General features: G+C 34.0%; 1 long non-coding RNA gene across 1 annotated transcript in view; it reads right to left on the bottom strand.

Moving 5' to 3' along the window:
* Positions 1–7388: 7388 nt before the first annotated feature.
* Positions 7389–25394, bottom strand: part of LOC133325050 (uncharacterized) — a 28249-nt gene continuing 10243 nt past the window's right edge. Inside the window, exons 2-3 of the long non-coding RNA XR_009754150.1 lie at positions 17644–17754; positions 7389–7564 (exon numbers count right to left, since the gene is read on the bottom strand). This is a non-coding gene — a long non-coding RNA (uncharacterized LOC133325050). The remainder of the gene's footprint in view (positions 7565–17643; positions 17755–25394) is intronic.

The following is a 25394-nucleotide window of genomic DNA, read 5'->3' as shown; positions in this document are numbered from 1 at the left end:
ATTTTTGATAGTTCGCTCTTTTACTAGCTTTACTATCAAAAAGTACGGGAACGAACCTATTATTTTTTTGTACTGAATTCAGGTAATTATTGTTTATTTTATTGCACTAATTATACCCTTCACCACACTGTGGTACAGGGTATTATGTCTTTGTGCATATGTTTGTAACAGGCAAAAATAATCGAGATAGACCCATGGTTCCTTTTGAGAATATGCATAGAATCACTTTCTGAGTCGATTTATGCATGTCCGTCTGTCTGTCCGTCCGTCCGTCGTATTTATGATTTTTGTTAACCAGATTTATGATCCGATTTGATGAAATTTGGCACAGGTCACTTAATTGGCCCAAGGACGAACCCTATTGAAATTGGAGAAAATCGGTCCACGTTTAGGCATAGCTCCCATATAAGGGTACCCCAAAATTTTCGGTATTTTGAGGTTCTTGAGCGCGTTTTTTAACTGAATTCGCTGAAATTTGGTACTTTGAGTTCTTATTGGGTAGCAAATCTCTCTATCAAAAATTATAAATAAAGGTCCATTTTTTCGGATAGCCCCCATATAAGATTACCCCCAATTTTCGGTATTTTGGGGGTTTTGATCGCATTTTTCGACCGAATTCGCTGAAATTTGGTACTTTGTGTTCTTATTGGGTAGCAAATCTCCCTACCAAAAATTATAAATAACGGTCCATTTTTTCGCATAGCCCCCATATAAGGGTACCCCCAAATTTTCGGTATTTTGAGGTCCTTGAGTGCGTTTTTTAACTGAATTCGCTGAAATTTTGTACATTGAGTTCTTATTGGGTAGCAAATCTCCCTACCAAAAATTATAAATAAAGGTCCATTTTTTCGGATAGCCCCCATATAAGATTACCCCCAATTTTCGGTATTTTGGGGGTTTTGATCGCATTTTTCGACCGAATTCACTGAAATTTGGTACTTTGTGTTCTTATTGGGTAGCAAATCTCCCTACCAAACATTACAAATAAAGGTCCATTTTTTCGGAAAGCCCCCATATAAGGGCACCCCCAATTTTCGGTATTTTCGGCTTTTTGGGCTCGTTTTTTTATAACTGAATTTGCTGAAATTTTGTACATTGGGTTCTTATTGGGTACCAAATTACTCCACTAAAAATTATAAATATAGGTCCAGTTTTTCTGGTAGTACCCATATAACGGTACCCCAAAATTTTTGGTATTTTTAAGGGTTCTGATCGGATTTTTCGACCAAATTGACTGTAATTTAGTACGTTGAGTTCTTATTAGGTAGCACATCTCTCCACTATAAATTATAAATATTGGTCAATTTTTTCTGGTAGCCCCCAGGTTGTGAGGTTCTTGAACCAAATTCTTTTTTCTGGTACAGGGTATTATGTTTTTGTGCATATGTTTGTAACATGCAAAAATAATCGAGATAGACCCATGGCTCCTTTTGAGAATATGCATAGAATCACTTTTTGAGTCGATTTAAGCTCGAAATTTGGCACAGCGTAGCAAATTAGGTCTAGAATGATGTGTGTAAAGTTGCCTGAAAATCGGTTCAGATTTATATATAACTCCCACATATACTTTCGTCAGATTTAATATAAATGGTGCACCAAAGTCCCTATATATCTTTCGATTTGCACGAAATTTGGCACAGCGTAGCAAATTAGGTCTAGAATGATGTGTGTTAAGTTTCCTGAAATCGGTTCAGATTTAGATATAGCTTCTATATCTGACCAAATGAACAATTTAGTATCGGTTGCAGAATGACGTGTTTATGGTTCCAATTTCATTTTACTGGTCCTTTAAAAATGCGACTTCTGTTAGGATTCATCTGTTGAATATACTCAAAGTGGTGAAGGGTATCATATAGTCGGCCCCATCCGACTTTACTACTTTCCTTACTGGTTTTAAGTTAAGATTAACATGTACTCATGGTATTTTCATTATAAAGAAAAACCAAGACCATCTGTGGAGAGGTACCAGAAGAGGTTGACCAATAGACCCCATCTTCGGATTTAAAGTAGGTATTGGAAAATGTTACGATGTGCACACACTGAATTAATTCGGTTATTTAAATCTAGAGGCTTGTAAAGTGTTGACACTGGGGGAGGTATGGAATGGGCCGATGGGTCCAATCTTCAAACTTGATGTGGTAAAAATTACGACTATGGGTATAGTTTGGGTCAAATCGGACATTCAAATCGCTTAATATTGGATTTATAAAACTGCGGGGATATATTAGAAGGAATGCGCTTATAAGTTTCATCTTCCTAAAATTCCGAATATAGGATTACTTTTAGAAATCATATGTGATTAGTAATTTTCATAATATTTATCTCACGATCGGCTTATTTTGCATTATCTGAGGTAAATGTATATATGGGAAATTACAAAATTCTTTTAAAATTCCATTAAAAAAAATTGAAAATTTTTCTTGCGAGCACATTCATGTTTTTTGGTAGATACGTTAAGAAAAATATGCAGATTCGAAATCTGTTCGCGTACACAAATTCGGATGCTGCGCACAAAAGTTATAGTGGTTTTAAATGTTGTATTTCAAATGTAAATTAAATGAATTCCTATTTGTTGTAATTCGCGAATTTCTTCACGAATGAATAAACAGATTTGTTTTCTTTGAATACTTGTCAAATCACATTGAAATACGGTTTAATAGTCGCGAAATACGAATAAAAGCATGAAAATATTTGAAAATAAAATAAATTAATTTTTGGCTTTATTTAAATTTTTGATCATTTAGATGATTGTTAAATATCGGTAGATTCATCTGATAAGAGTTTCGACGCGAATTTCTTCATGACTCAATATTTTGCACTTACAATATGGTCAATAAAATGGTCAATATTGAAAAGCATGCAATTCGCGTATTCGTGGAAATCAGTTGTTGCGCATGTGGTTTTCATATAAATCGAATCAATCTCTTCCAATAATTATGAATTTTTCGATGTTTCATTTAGCGGCCAAAGTGTGCCGCTCGATTCACTTTACTATTCAAAAACCCTAAAAATGACGCAACGTGCATAAGATTTTTATGCGCATCAGATTTCAGTAATCTCCAATGAAAATACACAAAAGTACATCAATCTTAAAAGAATTGGTTAAGAACCGCGGATGTGCCACCTCAATCAATTTTGAGGTGTACATCGCGTATCGATGTATTTTTGACATATTTTCACACAGATTCGCGAATATGATAATACCAGCATTAATGCAGGTAAAATCAACTTGAAGAAAAGCGATTATATACGCGAATTAGTCAAAATAAGTTTTTGCAGTTTTTCCTACATTCAAGGTACCTATATCCGCCATTTTATTAGGCGGAATTGAACATGGCTGGTCTCATTAGATTCGGCACGTAAAAAAAACTAAAATTACGCGTGGTTCCACGGCATTTGAGTGTGCCTTTTTAAATGTAGACTCAAAAAATAGGTTTTTTTTATAAAAATTTACGCACCAAATTTTCGCCTTTGGAATCCAAATGGAAATAAGATACATTCATGAGATATACACTAAACGAAGCAAAATCACGAGTTCTACAATTCTATAATCAGTTTAGATAGTGAGCTATTATTTGATTGCGCGTCCTGATTACAAGAAAAATTCAAAAAAGACCGAAAATCCGGCTTCAAAATGTCAGATTATATCGAAAAATAATACATTAGAACCATATTGTCCATGGGGTATTCTGCAACTTATTCACTGGTCACATGTGCGTGCGTTGTTTAGTTTAGCCATAAATCAGGAACACAAAAAAACTCGTTGGCTTCAACACAGCTTCCATCAAACCTATTATTTATTACCAATTTTCTAAGATTTTGACAAGAACACTTCATGTTATAGAAATGAAGTTATATTATATGCAATATGTTCATATTTCGCGATTTATAAGGTAGCAATCTCAGTTTCAAGGAATTTAAAAGACTTTGGAATTTCCCATATTCACATTTTGTACGCAACCATCTGATGCAGGAAATAACCAGTGTGCATTATTTTCGTAAACAATTAAGCAAAAATTAATAAAAGTATGCAGGGATTAAATTAATAAAAGTAAATTTATCACTTATTGGTTGGGCCACTGCACATTCCATTGAAGGTGAGAACGTGCGTAATACGGTATAGGCCAAATGACACATTTTATACGAAACTGAATTTAAATTGAATGCATTGTGGTTTGGGAATAGTCCAAACGCATACCATCAGATACCCATGGTCGCATGCAGGTATGCATGCATCTACTACGTGGATGTGTATGTCGTGAAAATCACTTGCATCGGTTTTCAAACCAAATTGTCGAAATCATTAACTATTCCACTTTTCCCTCGGAATTTCGGGTTTACAAATTTGTCGTGTGCCCACATACCGCACGACTTGTCTCGAATGCCATTGACGTCTTATGCAAATCGCTTTCAACAAAAACAAATCGTAAATATGTCATGTTTGATATCGTCTCAAATAAATATCGATCATCCAAGAATGTTTATTGTCGCACACGCTTGCCGTGATTCACTACTGGCCATAACTGGAGATGGCCATTAACGAAAAAATATATATCTTAAAGCCATTATTAAGTAATAACCAATCAAATCTCTTGCCAGCTAGCCTGCCTGCCAGTCAAAGAATACTTAACAGCCATCTATTTCGTGTTTTGGTTTATTGACCAAGTTGTTGCTGCTGTTGAAATTGAAAATGAAATTAATATGGAAACAGGTTTTATTTTTAGCCAAGTTAAAACTCTTTATTTAGCTGACATGTGAAGGAAAATAGCCAATGCTTCTTAGTTAAGTTCAGTGTGTGTGCGGCAGCTACTACAAGGAAAAAACCCAGCTAAGCCAATAAATTTGGAAAACAACAAACACAGATGCCATATTTTATCTTTGATTTCTTCGAGCTGTCAAGTCAAGTTTAGTGGGTCAAGGAAGTTTGGACAATGTATTAGCGTCGTATCTCTAAAATTGCACAGTGTTTAGATGCAATTAGTTTGCGAAGGCAATAAAATCATGACCTACCGTAATATTTATAAGTTACTGTAATTGTACCGATCAATAGTCCCGTCAGTTGTCACTATCCATATAAAACACATACACATCAAATTTACAATATAATTTCATTGTTTTTCCGAGGTGAATATTTACGACAAAAAATTAAGATTTGGTTACTTTAGGTTTTGGTTGATTAGACCCTCGGAATATTGACCGATCATCATCCATCACATCCATCATCACATCACATCCATCACAATCGTTTTGGTCAGATTCCTTTCACCGTGTAAAACATGTGATGTTTTGCATATAATAATGACATCTAGAGCGACTAGAAAATCTGACAAAAATAAAGTTTTCCTAAATATAATCTCAACATAACCGAAAATTATAAGCGTCGCCCTTGACCATAAGCGGAACTTCATGTAAAATTTCAAAGTGATCAGCGTAACATTTTCGCCCTTAACTAAACAATGTAGTTATACTATAGTATAACAATAGTTATACTAAACATAACACATAGACAGTTTAACTTATTTACGTATACCTCACACATCCGAGGATATGCAACAATATAAAAATGCATCAACCACTCTTCTTGGATATTCTATCAATTTCTCGAGTCTTTGTCCTTTAGGAGTAAATATAGAAGTCTGGGTGCATTTGACCAGTTAAATATTGACCGATCTTCATCAAAACACTCATGCTTATCCTTTACCCAGTTTACCTTCTTGGTGTACAATTTCATGATGCTCGGGTCATAATTGTGGCCTCTAGAGCGAATAGACAAAAAGTGTTTGGTTTATTCCATCCCCTAAATATTAACCAATCCTTACCAAAAATAATAGGGATATTCTTTGACTATAACCCATCATACATGCAAAATTTTTAGAAATTTTAATGGACAGACGGACGGACACAAATGTCTAGATTGACTCAGCTAGTCGAGATATGGCGATCGGTATACATAATGCTGGGTCTAGGATCAAGAATTTGCGGCTATACAAACTCTTGGGGCTGCACAAAGCTATAATACCCTGAAAACATAGTTATGTAGGGTATAATTAAAATTGACTTTTACTAACACAGCATGCTAATGATAAAATAGGAAATTATTACTGGCTGTTATTTGGTATATTGTTTAATCATTATCTGGCAAATCTTCCTACCAAAAATGATAAATTTTGGTTCACTATTTAAGGTAGCCCCCATATAACGGTACTCCACAAATTGAAATTTCAGTACCAATTGTCCATTCAAATGAGTTGATATTTCGCAAGGAAGAACCCTATTGGAGTTTGTGGAAATCGGTTTAAATGTAGATATATTTCAAATATATAATTTTATTCGATTCTATGGTGCACCACAGAACCATCATTTGTCCAATTCGCAAAAAGTCCAAAAAAGTGGCAAATGGGAGTAGCTTTTAAAGTTTGTAATAGCTTCTAAAGTATGTCTAAACATTTTGATTTTGAATTAAGACTAATATTAAGGAAATATTGTGAACAAGGTAATTGAATTAATCGATTTAATAGTACGTTTACATTTAACGGGATTTCGTTAACCCAGTAGGTTTCAATTGTCAATTCCTTTGCATATATGTCAAATAAATCCTCATAAAGTAGGTTAACCCGGTAAAAAGTTCTAATGTATATGCCGTTTAAGGTAACTGAAATATCAGACCCTGATTAATGTGGTGTTTATCATGTGCTAATATTTTCATGAATTTATTACGAATAATTACAATGACTGGTATATATTCACACAAATGATATTATTTGTTTTTTGATATCGAATGTGACTCTTTAATCTCCATTTGTTTCCAATTCATACACTCTCAAACCACTGTGCCTCTCACACCTAATACTGCCATAAGTGAAGAACACCATCTAAGTATGCAAATTGTTTTAAAACATCTAATGTTTTTATTGAGCCGATATATGGCCAAGTCGATCAACGATCGATCGACGAAGGTATAACGAAATTCCCAAAAAAAACTGAACAAATGCCGGAATAACACGTTTTTTGTCTATGCTCACCCGGTCATTTATCACTTCGACTTAATGTCTTCTTCATGGGGGCGACAACGATAATAACGCTCGTTCGACCAGAAGAAGTGGAGAAAGAAGCGTGTTGAAGCGGTTTTCGATGGTAACCAGCCACTGGTACTTTGTTGCCATTTGGCCTCCAATCCATAGATGTGGGAGCTAATGATTTACTTGTCTCCATCAAAGAATTGAATTTATTGTTTTCTGGTTTCAGCGAGAAATATTTCGTTAATAATAGTCTGGTGTCTATTTTTAGATACAATTTAAATCAGACACGTAACGGAGATTACATAACTATTTAAAGAATGTGTAATGGAGCGTGTTTGTTAGTGTTGCTGTCGATGTCGATGTGGTTGTTGGTTGACTTACGTTGGATAGTTGTCGATGTGTTCACAGTAGGTTTTTCCTGGCCGGGCACATGATGGCGTCTGGCCGGGTGGTGCCGGCAGAAACTGGCATGGAGGCGCACCATATAAGCCACAGGGCGGTGTTGAATGCGCTGAGCAAATTGTAAATGTTGTACTGACTAATATCTGGAAATAGAACAGAAAATAAAGAATATTTTATTCGAGTAATGTCACAGTTGAGTTTATTATTTTTTTGTTATTTGCACAAGCAACTTTTTTTTTTAATTTAAAACCAAATTTAAAAAAATTTAAAAAAAGCGTTATTTACGGCCGGGCCGAACATTGGATACACTATTGACAGTTACCATAGGTATACTGAAAGTTCCAATCAGAAATGGGTGGGATCTTTAGAAAACATAAATGAGCATATGTAAACAATGATTTCCAGTGATATCACAGACACTACTGGAGACCAGAAACACTAAATTACAGCAATTTTTAATGGCAAATTTCCGAAATTTTACATAAAATTGTATTGGCATTTATTTGCAATGAAGTTTCCTACCGCGCATGGAACTGTATTATACTGTCAGGTCTATATAGTGTAAATCACTATGTGGTAGGAAACACCAAAAATCGGGAGGTATCATTATGTCAGGGTTGATAACTGCAATTTATGCTGTGTTTACATAATGGTTTACAACATTCATTTCTTTGCATCAGAAATCGCGACAGTATAACACAGTACCTCGTGGATTGATGAACATCAATAGAAATAGATGTCAATATCTTACAGTGCTGATTTTGGCAAAAGTTGCTATTAAAAATTATTGCAATTTAGTATTTCTAGTTGTTTTCATGATATTGTTTGCATAGTTTACCTTATGTTTGATATCCCCTATATAAAGATCCCGCCCGTTTTTGTTACATCGGAGGTGTTAAACACACTTCTAAACCTCATTCGCTGTAGTAGAGTTTCACGTGGTTTTGAAACCTTTATTGCACCTACATGTCAGTATCCTATTAAGGAACTTAACGCCAATAGGGTGTAAAGTTTGCAATTAAAGACCGTTTAATCCAAATCTATTAAATTTGTCTGCCCATATTTTGTTTATACCAAAGTTTTGTAATTTGGGCTATATACATTGTTCATATGACCTTTGGTCCTGTTTTATTTGTTCTGTACTTAAATGACCTCCCATCAGCTATTACAACGTCAAGAGTGCTAATGTTTGCTGATGATGTTAAACTTTTTTCAAATCTTAATTCTTCAAATCAATATATTTATTTACAAAATGATCTGCATTCCCTTGCAAATTGGTGTAGTTTCAACGGCATGTCTCTCAATCTCAAGAAATGCAAAAAACTATCTTTCTTTAGAACACGACATGTTCTTGTAATTACTCAATAGGATCGTACACATTAGAAAATGTAGACTCCTTTGTTGATCTTGGTGTTATTCTAGATAATAGACTTCGTTTCCACTTACATATTGAGGCTTGTGTTAATAAAGCGAAGTCGTTGTTAGGCTTTATAAAACGTTGGTCTAAAGAGTTTGATGATCCCTACGTGACCAAACGTCTCTTTGTAACTCTTGTTCGACCTACCTTGGAATACTGTTGCGTACTTTGGAGTCCTCTCTACAAATGTTATTCTGACAAAATAGAATCCGTTCAAAAACAATTTCTTCTTTTTGCTCTTAGAGGTTTACCATGGAATACTGATTTAGCTCTCCCGCCTTATGAAAATAGATTGAAACTTATAGATCTCCCAACTCTTGAGAGAAGACGTTTAATGCTCCGCGTAATTTTTATTACTAAACTTTTAAGAGGCAATATAGCTTCGAGTTTTTTAATTGGAGAAATAAAATTAAATGTACCTCCACGTAACACGCGTAACTACATTCCACTTAAACTTTCTTTAGCTAAATCTAATTATGAATTAAATGATCCCTTTCGTGCTATATGTGAGGTTTATAATAAGCTTTATAATTGTATACCATTTTACGACTCTGTAGATGCCATAAAAAATGCAATCCTTCGTATGTAGTTCTTTTGTCCTTGTTCGTAGTAAATACATATATGACCGGCTGAAATTGTTTGTAGCCGGTAGTTTTCATACCATCATATCCCTCCATAGTCCGGACTATGGGGTGTACGTGCTCCTCTCGTTATGAGGAGGTGGCCCCCTCGGTCGGCAGGGGCGGGAAAGAGTGGCGTGGGAACGATCGAAAAAAAAAAAAAAATACAAATCTATTGAATTTGTCTGCCCATATTTTGTTTATACCAAAGTTTTGTAATTTGGGCTATATACATTGTTCATATGACCTTTGGTAGTCTGGGTTCTCATTGGGTAGGAAATCTTAATAATGACAAGTAAAAACGATTTTATGTTCGGCCCGGCCGAACTTTTTATTCCCTCCATCCTGAGGATGACAATCAAAATATCTAAAATAATATTGGGACTATCGTTATATGGGGCTATAATAAAATGGATATCAATATTGATTTTTTTTTTTTTTTTTTTTTTGTAGTGAGATTTGGCAGCCAATGAGAACACAAAATACCAAATTACAACAAAATTCGGTTGGAATTCCGATACGGATATGTGACAATCAATGAGAACCAAAAATACTACTAACAATTACAGTCAGTTCCGTTGGAAAACGTCTCCAAAATCCCCAAAATACCGAATATTGGGTGGTACCGTTGTATTGTAGCCCCATATAACGATGTCCGGTAAGTAAATCGTCTAATCGACTTTTTATATTGAAAAGTCTAAAAGTCGAAGTTGTCTTTTGATCATTGAGGAAATCGTAAAGTCGAGTTTTAAGCTCGACTTTCGATCTTCTTCATAAATACTTGATTAATTATCCAAATTATAATAATATAATTATACAAATTACACATTCTAGAACTCTATTTTATCTGTTGACAACAATTAATTAAAATAATCAATTTTTCGGCAAAAGTCGACTTTTAGTCAGAGGATAAAATCGAAAGTCTAAAAATCTAATTTTTTGTCAGCGGCAATATGACGGTGTTTCAATTAAATTGGTGTAATTTTGGATGATCATAGAGTAGAATATTGGTCAAGGTTTCGGTAGCCCCTTATTCGGTCTATTGGAAGTTTTTGCACGTTTTTGACTGGATTGTTTTTAATTTGATTTTTCAGGTTCTCATTTCATTTTAATGTCATTACGCGATATTGGGGATAAAATAAATGTTTGCGAAAAATTTTATATTAAGGTATAAAGATTTGAAATAGCACCTACATACAGATCCAGCCCAGTTTCGGTTTTAATGAGTCTTTGACCCAAATTTCTCATCGAAGAGAATATTATTTGGCATAACCGACTCCTGATAAATAAAAAACTTATGTACTTTATGTTTTCGTTATAACTTTTGCATTTTATTTTATAATTGTCAGTATGCTAAATTTCTTACCCCAATTTTCTAACCTGAGTGTCGGTAAATTTAAGGGACCCCATCCATTCTCTATTTTATTGCTTTTATTCGAACCTAAACTAATTCAAGAATGTCTATTTATTGGTGGGGAATGTGTGGTATTGTTTGCTCTTTAAGATACAGCCGATTTATTGTGTCAGCATCAAGCGATGTCTGAAGTGCTTCTCAAACTTCAAAGGCGTTTTTTTTTCTCGAAACAGGGCTTTTACGAATGGCGGGCGTTAGTATATAGCTATCGTAAGAACGAGGATAAATCTAATCAGTCAGGATCTTTCTTATTTTCCAATTCCATCTTCCTATTTTTCTGTCATTTTCTTAATTTTTGAGCGAAGTCAATAATCCTAGTTCATACGTGAGCCAGACATATACTCGTTGTAACATCATGAGACTCTATGTTATAATAAATATTTTTGACTGAAGTTTTGGTACATATTTTATCAATGGAGAGAAAATCTTCCTAAAAAAGTCGTAAATTGTGGTGCACTTTTTATGGCAGCCACCAAGTAACGGGTACCTCCAAATTTCGATATTTTAGGAGTTCTTTGCGAATTTTTGATCCAAATTGCCTGTAATTTAGTACTTAGGCTTTAAAATATTTAGGTAGGAAAAGTTCGTACAAAAACTATTAATATTGACGTAAATTTCGGCACAAATAATCTGACCACTCATTATTCGGAATGTTGGAGAATTTTGACACGTATTTCAATGACTTGGCTATATTTTAAATATAATTTTGATATCATATGGTGTTATGTCTTAAATACTGCTAAAAATTATATATTCAATTTTTTTATTATGTTTGATCCGCCATTTTGCATTCATTTTATTTGATTTTCAAAATAGTTAAGAAACAACTACATGTGATCCAATAAAAATATCTCGATACAAAAATTGTGAAAATGCAAATATGCTACTTAATAGAAAAAAATAAATCCATTATATTTATATGAACTATAGGACTTTATTCAACATGTTTCGGAATTTCCGAAACAAATATGAACCGATTTGTTGTATGATTTGTTGCCATTTAAAATGTAACTTCATAATGCCTCTCACAGAAGTCCTCCCTCTATTTGCAAAAAAAAAAAAAAAAAAAAAAAACTCTAGTAGTCGATTTTCACAATCCTGCCTAGATACCAATTTTTTGTAATTTAAAAAATTTTGGAATGCAAGAAAACGATGATAATCGCTTGGTGCCAAGTCCGGACTGTATGGCGGTTACATTTAAACTTCCCAGCCAATCTGCCGAAGTTTCTGGAGAGTCACTGTAGATGTGTGAGATGTGTAGCCTAGCATTATCCTGGTGGAACACGACACCTCTCATGTTGGCTGTTCTGGCCGTTTTTGGTCAATTCTAAATGGTTTACAACTGTTTTATGGTCGATTTTTAGCTCCTGGGCAATGTTAGAACTGCTAACATGCCGCTCAACTTCGATCATGTCTCTGCTTTTATTGGCATTTTCGACGACCGTCCTACATGTGCAGGCCCATTTTTAACATCAAAAATTCCTGAACGGAATATACGAAACCAAAATTGCATATAATTGGCTGTTACAGTATCGGAACCATAAACACCATTTACAATTGTAGTTGCGTTTGCCTTCATTGATTATTTTTATGTTTTAACTCTTGAAAACAAATTCAAAAGAAGAGCTTATTTAAAGTATTTGAAAGCCGTTTGTATATGAAATTGTGGTAAGCAGGATTATCTTACCTATCGGTGCTTCTTCTTGGCTTATTGTATTTCGTTTTATGATTTTAACTAAAATTCTGGAATGAATACGAATTAGTTAACATCACCAAGTCTTCATGAAGGAAAAATTTGTTAAAATTCCATAACATAATGTTTAATCAGTTTGATTAGAAGTCCAATGATTTTGGATTGTTGAAGTTTTTTTTTTATCTAATTGTTAACCTGCAGAATATAATCCACACTCAGAACAGAAGATTCGCCCTTCACTGCGTTGACTGCATAGCAGAAAGAGAGATTTTACAGAATAAAACCTTATGCGCTTACCACATCACAATTTTTTTGCGGCCACATGTTTGTCTTATTCACAAAGCGACGTTAGTTCAACCCATACTTTGCACAGGCAACATCAAGTGAAATAAAACTCCAAATAAAAAAATAATGTGTCAGATCGCAGAATAATCGAAATGGAAAGTGGTACATATATTCTTTATACCAAAACCAGAATTGGCCCGTAATGAAACTAATTATGCCGAAACATCCAAGGCAGAAATCTACTGGAGTTTTTTTATAATCATGGTACGATCAAATGTGTATAGAAGTCGTATCACAGTTTATAAGTGTAGAAAAATTTAGATTTTTTTAAATATTCTAAATTAATTGGCAATATTTGCATCTCACAAGTGATTATATATAACTTAAGTCTTAAATGATATTTGTCCGTCTTAAATGATTATTAAAAAGGAATAGAGTTCCATTAATTTATACTTTAAGTGATACCGTTGCGTTTTATCAAAGATCATCATTTACATTGGCTGTTACACATGTTTTTTTGTGCATTAATGATCATTACCAAGACTTTGGCTATTCTTCTTCATTACATGGTGTATGTAATGTAAGAGATAGTCTTTGATGAAACAGAAAAACGCTAGGAATGGATATGTGAGAACAATCCAGAGGCCGCTCTCAATAACAGAATCAAAGCTATATTTTACATTGCTTGATGTTAAGATAATATACCTCTCTCGCTAGCATAACTTCATGGTGTAACATTACAATATTGTGGTCAACCAGCATACTCTGAATTCGCCGAAATTACTTTCTGCGTGGGAGCCGCTAAATGATCAGTGTAAGTTTTTATTATCTTATTTTGTTTTGATCTAATGCTATGATGAATTTTTGGTACCGTGGAGGTATGTTCGAATGAACGCAAAACAACGGAACAATACGATACTATTAGTTATTTGGATTGAAACCATATTGTATTATTCTTTATTTGTTTACTATTTTTTTGATCTGAAATTGAGAATGGTACCATACATGCAAATTTTGTTCATGAATCCGCATTGTAAGACATTAATACAAATATAATAATAGCTTATGAATTTCTTAAATACAATTGCGGTTATAATGTTATTTATATAACTGCTACCTATTTTTACCTTTAGTAATATTATCGCTAATTTTCTTTTAAATGATTTTTGCATGTATTATCGATAGTTTTGTTATTTCAACTTGATTCGAATGCAATTTAAATTTTTTATTGCGAATATGTGTATTCCTTGATCATATTTACCATTAAAGTTTTCCTTATGAGTCAAACCCCATTTAGAATTCTATTACCTTCTTTAAAATGTTATGATGAATCAATTGATCTGAAAATAATCATCATTATGAACTCAGAATAGATCAGTAAATAAATTTTTGATTTCCCCTTGTAACTGCGTTTGCTACCTATGAATCTGGGGATACTAAGAAACTATTATTTTATTCTTTTGGATTCTTTATAAATGTAACCATGGTCGGGAGGGCTTAAGAGCACATAAACAGCTGTAGCTCCAAATCATTTGATATGTTCCCTTTTCGCAAAATCTCCATTATTTTCATCTTTCTCTAATATTTGTTTTTTTAGATCTGAATCTATATTTCTGTAGACTATCATCATAATTTATCGTTTAATTCATCCATATATCGATTCACTCGAAATAAATTGTTAGTGCACGCAAATTCTTATTGAAATATGAATTGTGTACCGTGGAAATACAAACTTGGCAGCTGATGAACCCAACCCCACCGACGAGCCACCTATGGTTTGCTTAACATCATCCACTTTCTTCGAACAGTTGTATGCTACACAATTTTAGCTGCTTGACTTGCATTTTCACCTTTGTCAAAGAAAAACTGTAAAGTGTTGCAAAAGCCACGAAAATAAAAACCAAACCCCATTAGTTTTGACGACCCCCACAAAAGTATAAAGGACCACGAACTGCGAATCTGCACTTGGAATGTGCGAACGTTTTCGCTTTGGTGGATGTACTTAAGGAGTACATTTCCATACAGGAAATGTGATGGAAAGGGAAACGTATGTTAATCAGATGATTATTATAGATGCCAAGAAACGAGCCATGAATTTGGCTGCCGGATTTATGGTTAACTGGAGAGTATCTTAAAGAGTTTAATGTGAGTACCTGCCTATTGGCCTACCTCGCAGTGGCTGAGCCACAGGCGGATATGCGCCCACCAGCACCGAAGTGCTGTACCAATCGGAGAGCAGAAGGCACACTCTCCCCCTTGGTGAGGGGCGAAAGTTAACTCGTCTCCAGATTCACACCAGTAGATAAGAGAATTGCTATTTCGTTGAACGTCCCCACGCCTCACTTTCCCAACCCTGCCGACCGAGGGGGCGACCTCCCCTTTCGTAGGGATCGCGTACAAACCATAATCCGCATCATAATGGAATATGAGAAGGGAATAGAAAACCAGCTATAGAATCTACTTCAACTGCCAATTTATTATGAAGCTTCATTTAAAAATACAATTAAATTAGATTTTATAAGTTCTTCATTCTTGCAAAAATTAAAATCAGTACACATTTTACTGAGTGGATCTCCCATAGAATAATTTGTACGATGAAAATCTACATATAATAGTTGATAATATCTACTAGATCGAAAAGGAACATTTATTCTAATAGATGAAATGAGGAAATCTGAGGGTACATTACTATTTAATATTTTTAGTAAAAACGAAGTTCTTCTACATCAGTCTTATTTGCGTCCATGCTCCGACGGAAGACAAAGCTGAACAAACCAAAAACATTTTTACGAACGCCTAGAAGCAATTAGATCTAGCAACGGGAAATGTAATTGACCATGTTGTGATAGACGGAAGGCATTCGTAAAGAGTTTTAGACGTTCGATCGATACGAGGAGCGAATATCGATTCGGAGCATTACCTTAATGTTTCTGCAAAGGTGCGATCTAATGGTACACGGAAACTTGACGTCGAAAAGCTGAAAACAAAACAGGTAGCAGACGCCTACTCCGCTTAACTTATCCACTTGCACTCCTTGCCTCGATAATAATATAAAGGAACAATGGCAAAGAATTGTCCACTCCCTACAAACTGCAGCAAAAGCAACAATTGGGTACCAAGAAACCCATGGTATGAGTGTGTCGTAATGCTACTGAGTTGAAAAACGCGTATTGGGCAACACTGTAGACAGTAGCAACACGACGCGGTAGAAAAGGAGATACGTATTTTCAGAAAAAATAAGCAGAAATTAAGATGGAAACCTGGTGATAGATATATACAGTATGTTGATGATCTGTAGGCCTATTCTGTAACATTTTAACAACATTCGACATTGTTTATTTTACAAGAATTGCATTTGTTTGTTATGTTGTTTTCACAATAACAAAAAAAACTAAACAATATCGAATGTTGTTAAAAGTTACAGAATAGGCCTACTGCAAGGAGCATTTTGCAAAGCTTCTGTTATCAAATAATAACTGTGAAGAACGTTATAGATTGTGTGCCACCTAGTCATCCTGGAAATACATCGACACATTCCACCTTTTCGTCGATTACAAATCCACATTCGACAGTCCAATATTCTCAGAGGCTTTAAAAACCATGTATGATTTTGGCATTCCTACAAAATTAATACGACTTTAACTGGCACAATGTCTTTCAATAACGAACAACGATTCAGACAAGGTGATGGTTTGTCGTGTGAAGTTTTTAATATCCTGCTGGAAAAGGTCATACGAGATGCAAATGTGAACAGAAAAGGTATTCTGGTCACCAAACAGCCTATGTTACTCGCCTTCGCCGACGACAGCGACATAATGGGTCGAACAGTGCGAGAGGTAACAGCTACATTTGAGAAGGAGTCGTCAGTAAATAGCGAGAATACCAAGGTGATGGTATCAACGCGTAGGACGTCCAGTAGACTCGGACCAACTGTTGAACTTGAAAACTACAGTTTCGAGGTAGTCAAAGTTTTTATATATCTCCATATAGTAATATATATAAAATTAATGACATCAGCTTTGAGAGTTTCAGAGAAAAATTCGCCGAAAGATCTGTGGGCCGATCTGCGTCCACGATGAATATCGCCATTGAATGAACCATAGCAGTAGACGAGCTGTATCGACTAAGTTGTCTAGGTCATGCTGTGAGAATGGATGATGTGGCATATAAAAGCGAGCCAACTGATAGTTCACGCAGAAGGGAAAGGTCACGAATTCGATGGAAAATTAAGTGGAAGACAACATTTCGGAAAATGGCCATTTTTGTTTATTTCAACCAGAAATATAATTAGAATGAGAGAGCTATAATATTGTGCATGTGTACAACAACGTTTTAAATCCACAAAAAAAAAAAACGTGTCCACATTGAATAAATTAAAACGTCAAAAAAATAACATTCGATCTCGTAGATCACAAATTTTAAATCGTCCGGGTTTATGTTACGGGTCCACCAGATGTCAGTCTTATAGACATGCCATACAATCAAAATAATTTAATAGTAAGATTTGTTAATTTTAGACTCATAGGATCACGTCACATTTGCTGTTCTATACAGAATTTATATAAAATGTAAAACTAACTCACGTCATTCTAGAGTTAATACGATAACTGTGGAAAGAATAAGGTAGGCCATTATGCTTGTTACAGTATGTTTGAAATTATTGGAAGAAATTTGACATTTAAATTGACATTGCGAACGGAAGTTGTTAAACTGAGTTAATTAAGACACATTCGCCTTTATTATACATAACTTTTTAATTATACAAGTTTTAAGAACAGCGAATTCATACTTACCACATAAATTAATGTTATTCCATTATAACTAAAAAGATGACGAATAATACTCTTCATTGTTCATACATGTGTCTGTGTATCTGCATTGGTATTTGTTTCGCGCCTAATCACCTGAAAACAAAAGAAAACCAAAAACGAAACATAAAAATTAGGAGGAAAAAAATAAAACAATTAAATAAATGACAATAATTAATTTTACAATACAATGCGAGCGTTTATTGTTATGCAAATACACACTGCGCATAAAATGGGCAACCATCGATCGGATGTGTCGCTGCGACAACGGTAGTTATCAATGGTGGTGATCTGTAAAATAAATTTAAAAAAAAATCAATCAAACGCTCTGGTCACATCCAGACCCATTAAATGAAAGAAAACATTGCCAAAATAAGGTGTTAATTTGTTTGTAGGCAATAAAAGCCATCCCGTCGGGCTAAGGTGTCATTCGATGGATGTCGATAAATAAACAAAATTAAGTTAAATTGGTGTTTAGTTTGGAGTTAAGTGGTTGTGAAAGCGAACGACGACCCATTGGCGTTGATTTTGGATTTTGTCATTTCGAATTTAGCAAATGTTTGCCTGTGAATTATTTTGTAGGCGAAACATGAATTTTGCAATCACAGATAAACCCAAAAACTAAAATACACAGGTTCATGTGATGTAATATGTTGGCACTGTGGACAACACTATATTGGGTGGCGGCCGAATTTTTTATATTCTCCGCCAAAGATGTAATGACAGTTACTAAGTTATATTTCATATGCAATGAAAAATGGAGCTGTATGTTAATGCACCTATAAATCAACATACAACTCGCAGGAAATACTATATTTCAGCAAGAGTTGTAATGAATTTTTCTAAAATCTCAAAAACCCAAATATGTGGACCTATATTGAGAACGTTTGGTGGGTCGAACATCCTCAGAGCAATGCAATGTTAAACTGTTAAATGAGACTGTACCCAAAGATAGATCAATATTGATTATTATTAGTAGGAATATTTGAAATGACAGTAAATACTAAACGTAGTGAGGATTCATTTTCCAACCCTTTAGCTTTGAATCTTAATTCCATCGGAAGAAAGTATGATTACAGCAGATGTACAGACATGGCAAAATCGTTTTCCAATTTCAATTTGTAGAATAGAAAGATACACAAACCACTAGTTTAATATTAGCAATTAACAAGTGAATACTCCCAGCCTATGGCAAAGTTTGGTATCGACCGTTCTCTTCACCTGAATTTCGATTTAAAAATATTGAAAATTTTGATCATATGTGGGGGAGATACCAGAAGGAGTATACCAATGAGTCGCATTTTTCGACTTGCTCTAGGCTTTGTAATGATAATAGGTTGTGCACATTTTGGTTCCAATCGGACATTTCATTTGCCTGATATTAAATTTATAAATATTATAAATTTTTACCCTTTGTGTTGGAGGTACCTGAAGGAGTGGACCAATGGGTCTCATCTTCCTACTTGATCTAGGCTTGGTAAATATAAAAGGTTGTACAAAGTTTGGTTCAAATCGGATTTTTGCACAATTATGACCATTTTGTGGGGGAGGTACCTGAAGGAGTCGACCGATGTTCCCCATCTTCGAACTTAAACTATGTTTAGAAAAAATATTAAGATGTGCAAAGTTTAGATGAAATCGATTACTCCCTTCGAGAGTTGTCGTAAGCAAAATCCGGCCAGAAAAACGGATTTGGCCCAAAGAAACATGAGGTCTTAAAACAATATTTCGATGAAGCACATTTTCACCGTATCAAAGTGTATATACCCTCATTAGCCATAAGGCTGAGGGTATAAAAATGTCATTAAGTTCGGACTGTTGGAACTTTTTAAACCACCACCAATAAGCCGAAAATTAATGGGAGCATTTGTAGGGGGGATACTTAAAAGCTAAAATATCGCAAATATATGGATATATAGAGAGCAATATTTAACGCCTCAAAGAAACTTAAATATCAAATTAGAGCCAATTCAGTTTAAAAACATGCCCAAAATCTTAAAATATTGAATAGTGCGTGGTACTGTTATATGGGGACTAACCAATATTGAATACAAGCGTTTTCCAACCAACTTGGATCTAATTTCACATTTTGGCTTTCCATTGAGGAACCCAAATATCGGTCTTCCTTTGGGATATGTACAATTATAATCCCAGTTTTTGGTATTTTTAGTATAACTGATATTTTAAACAATGGAACTGCCTATTATTTTTATATTATAAGTTCTGTAAACTCATAATTTTCGGTATTTTGAGATTTTTGGACACGTTATTTAATCATTGCGATGGAAATGTTTCTATTCTAAAAATGTCAGCATTTGTCCATCGGTATAGCATCTATATAAACCTCCGCAGTGCATACATACCTTTTAAAGAAATAACTAAAAAAATAGCTGATAGAAGAGATGGCGGAAATATAAACCTTTGCTATTCGAAAACCAGAAATAAAAGAAAACGCCCGTTTGTCTAAACGGTTGCCACCGAACTACTTTGAAAATAAACACAATTTTTGGTTTTAATTCTCAATGAAAAGAAAACCAGAACAGTGTGACATATCTACTTTGTTTTGTATTATATTAATTTGCTGTCATAATATATGGTGACATTCGATATAATCGATTTCGAAATAAGACATAACTACGTTAAATGTTTTGTGTTAATAGCTGTAATTAATAAATCAGATTTAATGCAGATTAAATGACTACTTTCATAAATCCGATAATTGTAAACAGGTGATAATAAATATTTATCGAACGAGAACTATCATTCAATTTAATTGCAGGTTTTCAACACACAGCCACAGCAATTGGTGGCACTTCGAGATGCCAGCTATGAATTATTACTATAGCACCCAGCACGCTTTTCATTAGTTTATCAGCGATGGAAGGCTGTCGAGACACAGCTTGCTAACAGCTTACTAGTATGCACATATAGACACTCAGCAGTCAGTCAGTCAGTTAGCCAGTCAATCAGACTGCTCGGTGTATCATTCAATCGAAGTTCGTGTTGTCGTTTTATTCAATGGAATCAGACAGGTTTTTTTGTTCTCTTTATTCTGATGCTGCACTTTTTTCTAATTTGTTATTAGTTAACATTTAAAATTTAGTCGTCAATTAAATCTTATTTGCGATGTCGATGATTAATGAATGTTGCAGCAAATACTAGTGCAAATAATTTGAAGATGATGCACTCACTCGTCCGACCAACAATGACGAAGTAATCATGTCACTCAAACAAAAACATGGAAGTATTTGAAAATACATATTTAATGGAAAGTGTTTTTCACATTTATGTGTGAAATTGTTGATATGAACTTATCATACAGTCTATGCTGTATAAATTATGGAGGTGATATGTTGAAGCTAAATGTGATGAATGAAATAATTTATAAAAAGAAACAGAGATCAAAGCGTAGACATGCTAATTGTGCGGACATCTGTAAATCGACTCCAAATTGCCTGAAACGGATTTGGTCCAAAAAAACATGGGGTCTAAAACCAATACAGATCAAGTTTCCAAAAAGGGAATTAACTCCTGACCATTTTCGTGTTTGATCTTTCGACCACGATTATCACAAAAAAGTACATCCTTGAAAATGTGTCTTTATATATACGAATAATCGGTTTAGTACGTCCATTGCTGCCAACCATTGTACCTCATAACATTAATTTCGTTCGGTGTACCAAAGTTCCTATATATATATATATATATATATATCGGTTCAGATTTAGATATAGCTCCCATATGTATTTTCTTCCGATTTTATGTAAACTGTGCACTCAAGTCTCGTTGAAATTGGTTTATTTTTAGATAAAGCTCCTAGAATTTTAGATATAACACTAGAATGGCGTAAGTTGCAGATTTAGCATAGGTTGCAGATTGATGTTAGTCGGTTGACTTATAGATAACGTCACATATTGAATTTTTCAGTTTCCCTCGAAGGAACATGAAATTGTTAGGTCACATATTTGGAATATACCCAAAGTGGTGAAGGGTATCAACAGTCGGCCCTGCCTTCTTTACTACTTTACTTACTAGTTATGATTGCCGTAAGAGACAAATTCACTCTGATACATTTATCAAGAATTCTCCTTACTCCTTTCCATTAAAATTTTCACTGATGTGTGTAGTTGCAGTTTATGATTTGTTATAGAAAAAGGCAATTTATGTGCAAAGAAGATGAAGACTTCTACAATCGCTGAAGATTTCAAAGAACTATCTATAGTTCTGAATGACATCTCCAATAAGCTTGATTCGGCTCAAGCAAATGTCGGCCGCTCCTAATTATTCTGTGGCATGACTTGATAACACTTTGTGAAATTCACGTACATATCCAATGCCATGAACTAAAATGTTTCTATATAAACTTGCCACAAAGATAATGATTACTGTGTTCTGAATCCGCCGTTCTCCTTCCTATTTAGCTCTCAATAATTTCGTTAATGGCAGACATATACATACAAACAACATCGAATCCTAGTTTTCTGTATTTTTTATAATAACAGATTTTTCGAAAATAGGTGACAAAATCAGATTGCAAACAATTATCAGATTTTAACATTGTAGAGACAAAACTACTTCACGTACCCATATCAAATTTCATATTTATTCTAAATGAAGTGTTTTCTATCAATCCCCTCCTTGGTTATGACCATTTTTGGACGCGGTCGTAACACTGTCATACTGGAAAACACCAAGTGCGATGATAAATATTCACATTTTCATTATTAGTCTAGAAATATACACAGGAAAACTTTAATAAAAGGGAGTAGCCGACTTGGTCCTACGGTATAATCCTTCCAATCAAAAAGTGTCATCATTTTTAAAATTTGTAAAAGAAGTTGATTGAAAACCATAAATTTCATAATTTTTTTTGTAAGGTACTGTAGCATGGTAAAATAAACATCTGGCAACAAACAGACTTTCATAGTTTATTGTTGTTGTTGTTCCTTTGTGACACGTACTAACTTGGCTGTTAGTGTAATATTTTTAACAGTTTATCATTATTAATAGATTCCGTTGTCTCTCTATTTGTATGTAAGCGGTCTGTGAGTCGTATAGTTGTTTGTAGATTCCTTCTATTTTGTGTTCGAACGATTGCAGATATCGTCGTCGTTTATTTTATTTCCTTGGGCATGGGCATCTGCCGACAGATGACTAGTGCATTGAACTTTATCCATTTCGTTTATTGTTATTTTGTATTTATTTATTTTTATTATTATCTGTGGCCCATCTTGGAGTGAAACTTGTTTATTCGGTGAATTGTTCACGGAGCTGTAGCGTTGAATTTTGGGATTTTCGTTTTTTGTTCATTTGTGTTTCATTATGACATTGGGAACTTCCGAGTTTGCTGTGAAGTGGAGCTGTGCAAAGCTATTTTGATAGTTTGAATGGGATTCTGTTGCATTGTGTGACGGAACAATTTACATTAGATGGGTTTGCGCATTTTCCCATGAGTCAATGCCGCAGGTTGGCTGTTGATGGTTCCGTAAAAAGAAATTGTATTTGTATTTCAAAGCGTATGCCAAGTGCATTTTAGTTATGTATTTAATGTGAAAATTTTAATGAACCCACAATGGAAAATACCAAAGGGTGTTAACTGGGGGCTGTAATATATTTACAAATTTGAATTTTATTAAAATCAATCCCAGCGAAAATCATGAAAGTATTGCAGTTTATAGTGTCAAGAATACAAATATTAGTAAGAATACAAATATTAGTCAAATTCAAAAAATTTCAGGTACCGTTTTGGGACGTCGGTGGGATGACCCACATAGAAATTACGGCTAAACATATTTACTTTTCACCAAATACATCAAAAGACCATGTATTTCAAAATCAACTTCAATATATTCCTCGATTTCCATCAACTTGAAGAACTGTTACTATCCATTTCTTGTTTATTATTCTCATCGTTATTGGGTTAACAACCCATCAAAACAAATTAGATCACATTTAACTTTCGCAAGCATGACAGAGATATTCAATATCAAATAACTTGTTTCAAATTGTGTTTTGAATTTCGAATAACATTTAGGTATGTTTTCAGTGTTTTTTATTTTATTTCGTGTTTTGTTTACAAAATAGTAAATTGTGTTTTCAATGAAACAATGATATTTGCGGAACTACTTTCTTTATAAATATTTTACCAATGGAGGGGGCTCGGCCAATTTCAACAAATTAATTTCATTTTGTTGATAATATCTACATACCAAATGGAATAGTGGTGTGCTTGTTCGCGATTTTAGAGATATGACGGGATATGCCATGGTACTTTTTTTTTGGTAGGAAGATGTGACACTCAATGAGAACCGTTCGGTTAGAAAACGAAACCCTAATCCCCCATATCAACAAAATGGGCAAATATTGATTTTTTGCACAAATATTTCACAAATTCAAAGTCTCCAAAATATTAAATAATGGGGAGTACCGCTGTTTGAGGGATATCACAAAAATAAAAAAAAATTAAAATTGATGGAAAATTCAATTAAACGATATTCTTCTTTATATGTGAACATGAACATCTTAATTTAATTTTTAATTTTAATTTTTAAAATTAATGCAATACAAAAAACAGTATTTATGTGAATTCAATAATACTTAGTAATACTTAATACTTAGTATGATATCTATTGTTATCTGCATACATTTTACCAAGATTTCCGTGTAAGATATATGAATTTTGCCCCATTCTACTTGTAAATTATTTTTCAGAATTGGTATGCTTGAGATAGGGGCTCCAGGGTAAAAACTCATGTTGTGATAGGAGGTTGAAAAGAAAAAAGAAATCCATAATTTTTCGGCAGATGGCTGTACTGATAGATTTCTCGTAAAGTATCGATCAAGCCATTCCAGATTTATGCTCGTTGGAAGGTGACATTTCGCAGTAAAAAAAATATTTTGCTGTTTTTTGTGAGTTACGTTTTACGGGTTTTCTTTGAAAAAGGCGAAAATGCAAACCAAGCGGCTAAAATTGTGAATGGTGTTTATGGTTCCGATAATGCAACAGCCAATTATGTGCAATTAGGCTACATATATTAGAAAGCCTTGTAAATATATTTGGGAATAATTTAATTAAATCCGAGTAATGTAATATTCGACAATATGGGCTCATAATGTTTAACATAGAGGGTCCATAATAGTACGTTTCGTTAATGGCACCGGTTATCCTTCAAATTACATATTATGCATTATTTATATTTCTGGTATAATGTTAGTTGTTCTCATTCTAGTTCAATAGTAGTATTTTGTAATGAAATGGAATGTAAGATAAAAATTTCGATTCTTCCGTCATACATATTTTGGTTTCGGATATATGTGAGGTTTTGTGTTTATAAGTTCAAAGATATTGACAAAAAATTAGGCATATAACCGTCATATAATAATCATATAATAGTACCATCTGATTTGATATTTCTCGTGAAATAGCAACATTTTAGGTACTTTACCAACTGTTAAATAATCTAGGGAATGGATCTTAGAATTAGAATTCAATGAATGAACACAAAATCGTCAGAATGTCTTCTAACATATTTTTTGTATCCAATCGAAAAAAAATAAAATATTTTGAAAATTTTTCACTACTAATTTTCGCCCAAAGTATCTCACAATAACAACTACGACGTGGTGCGTTCAAAATAGCTCGCAACTAAATTCGTAGAAATGCAAATATTCGTTATATTTTCTGAAAATTGTTAGTGGTTATCGAATTTTGTCACCTTTTTAACCTTCCCTAGACC

The sequence above is a fragment of the Musca vetustissima genome, unplaced genomic scaffold (genome assembly GCF_032173495.1).
Source record: "Musca vetustissima isolate MV318-11 ecotype Yass unplaced genomic scaffold, APGP_CSIRO_Mvet_v1 utg7613, whole genome shotgun sequence".
NCBI classification, from domain to species: domain Eukaryota; kingdom Metazoa; phylum Arthropoda; class Insecta; order Diptera; family Muscidae; genus Musca; species Musca vetustissima.
The sequence above is the reverse complement of the archived record's forward strand: the minus strand, read 5'-3'. Positions and strand labels throughout refer to the sequence as shown.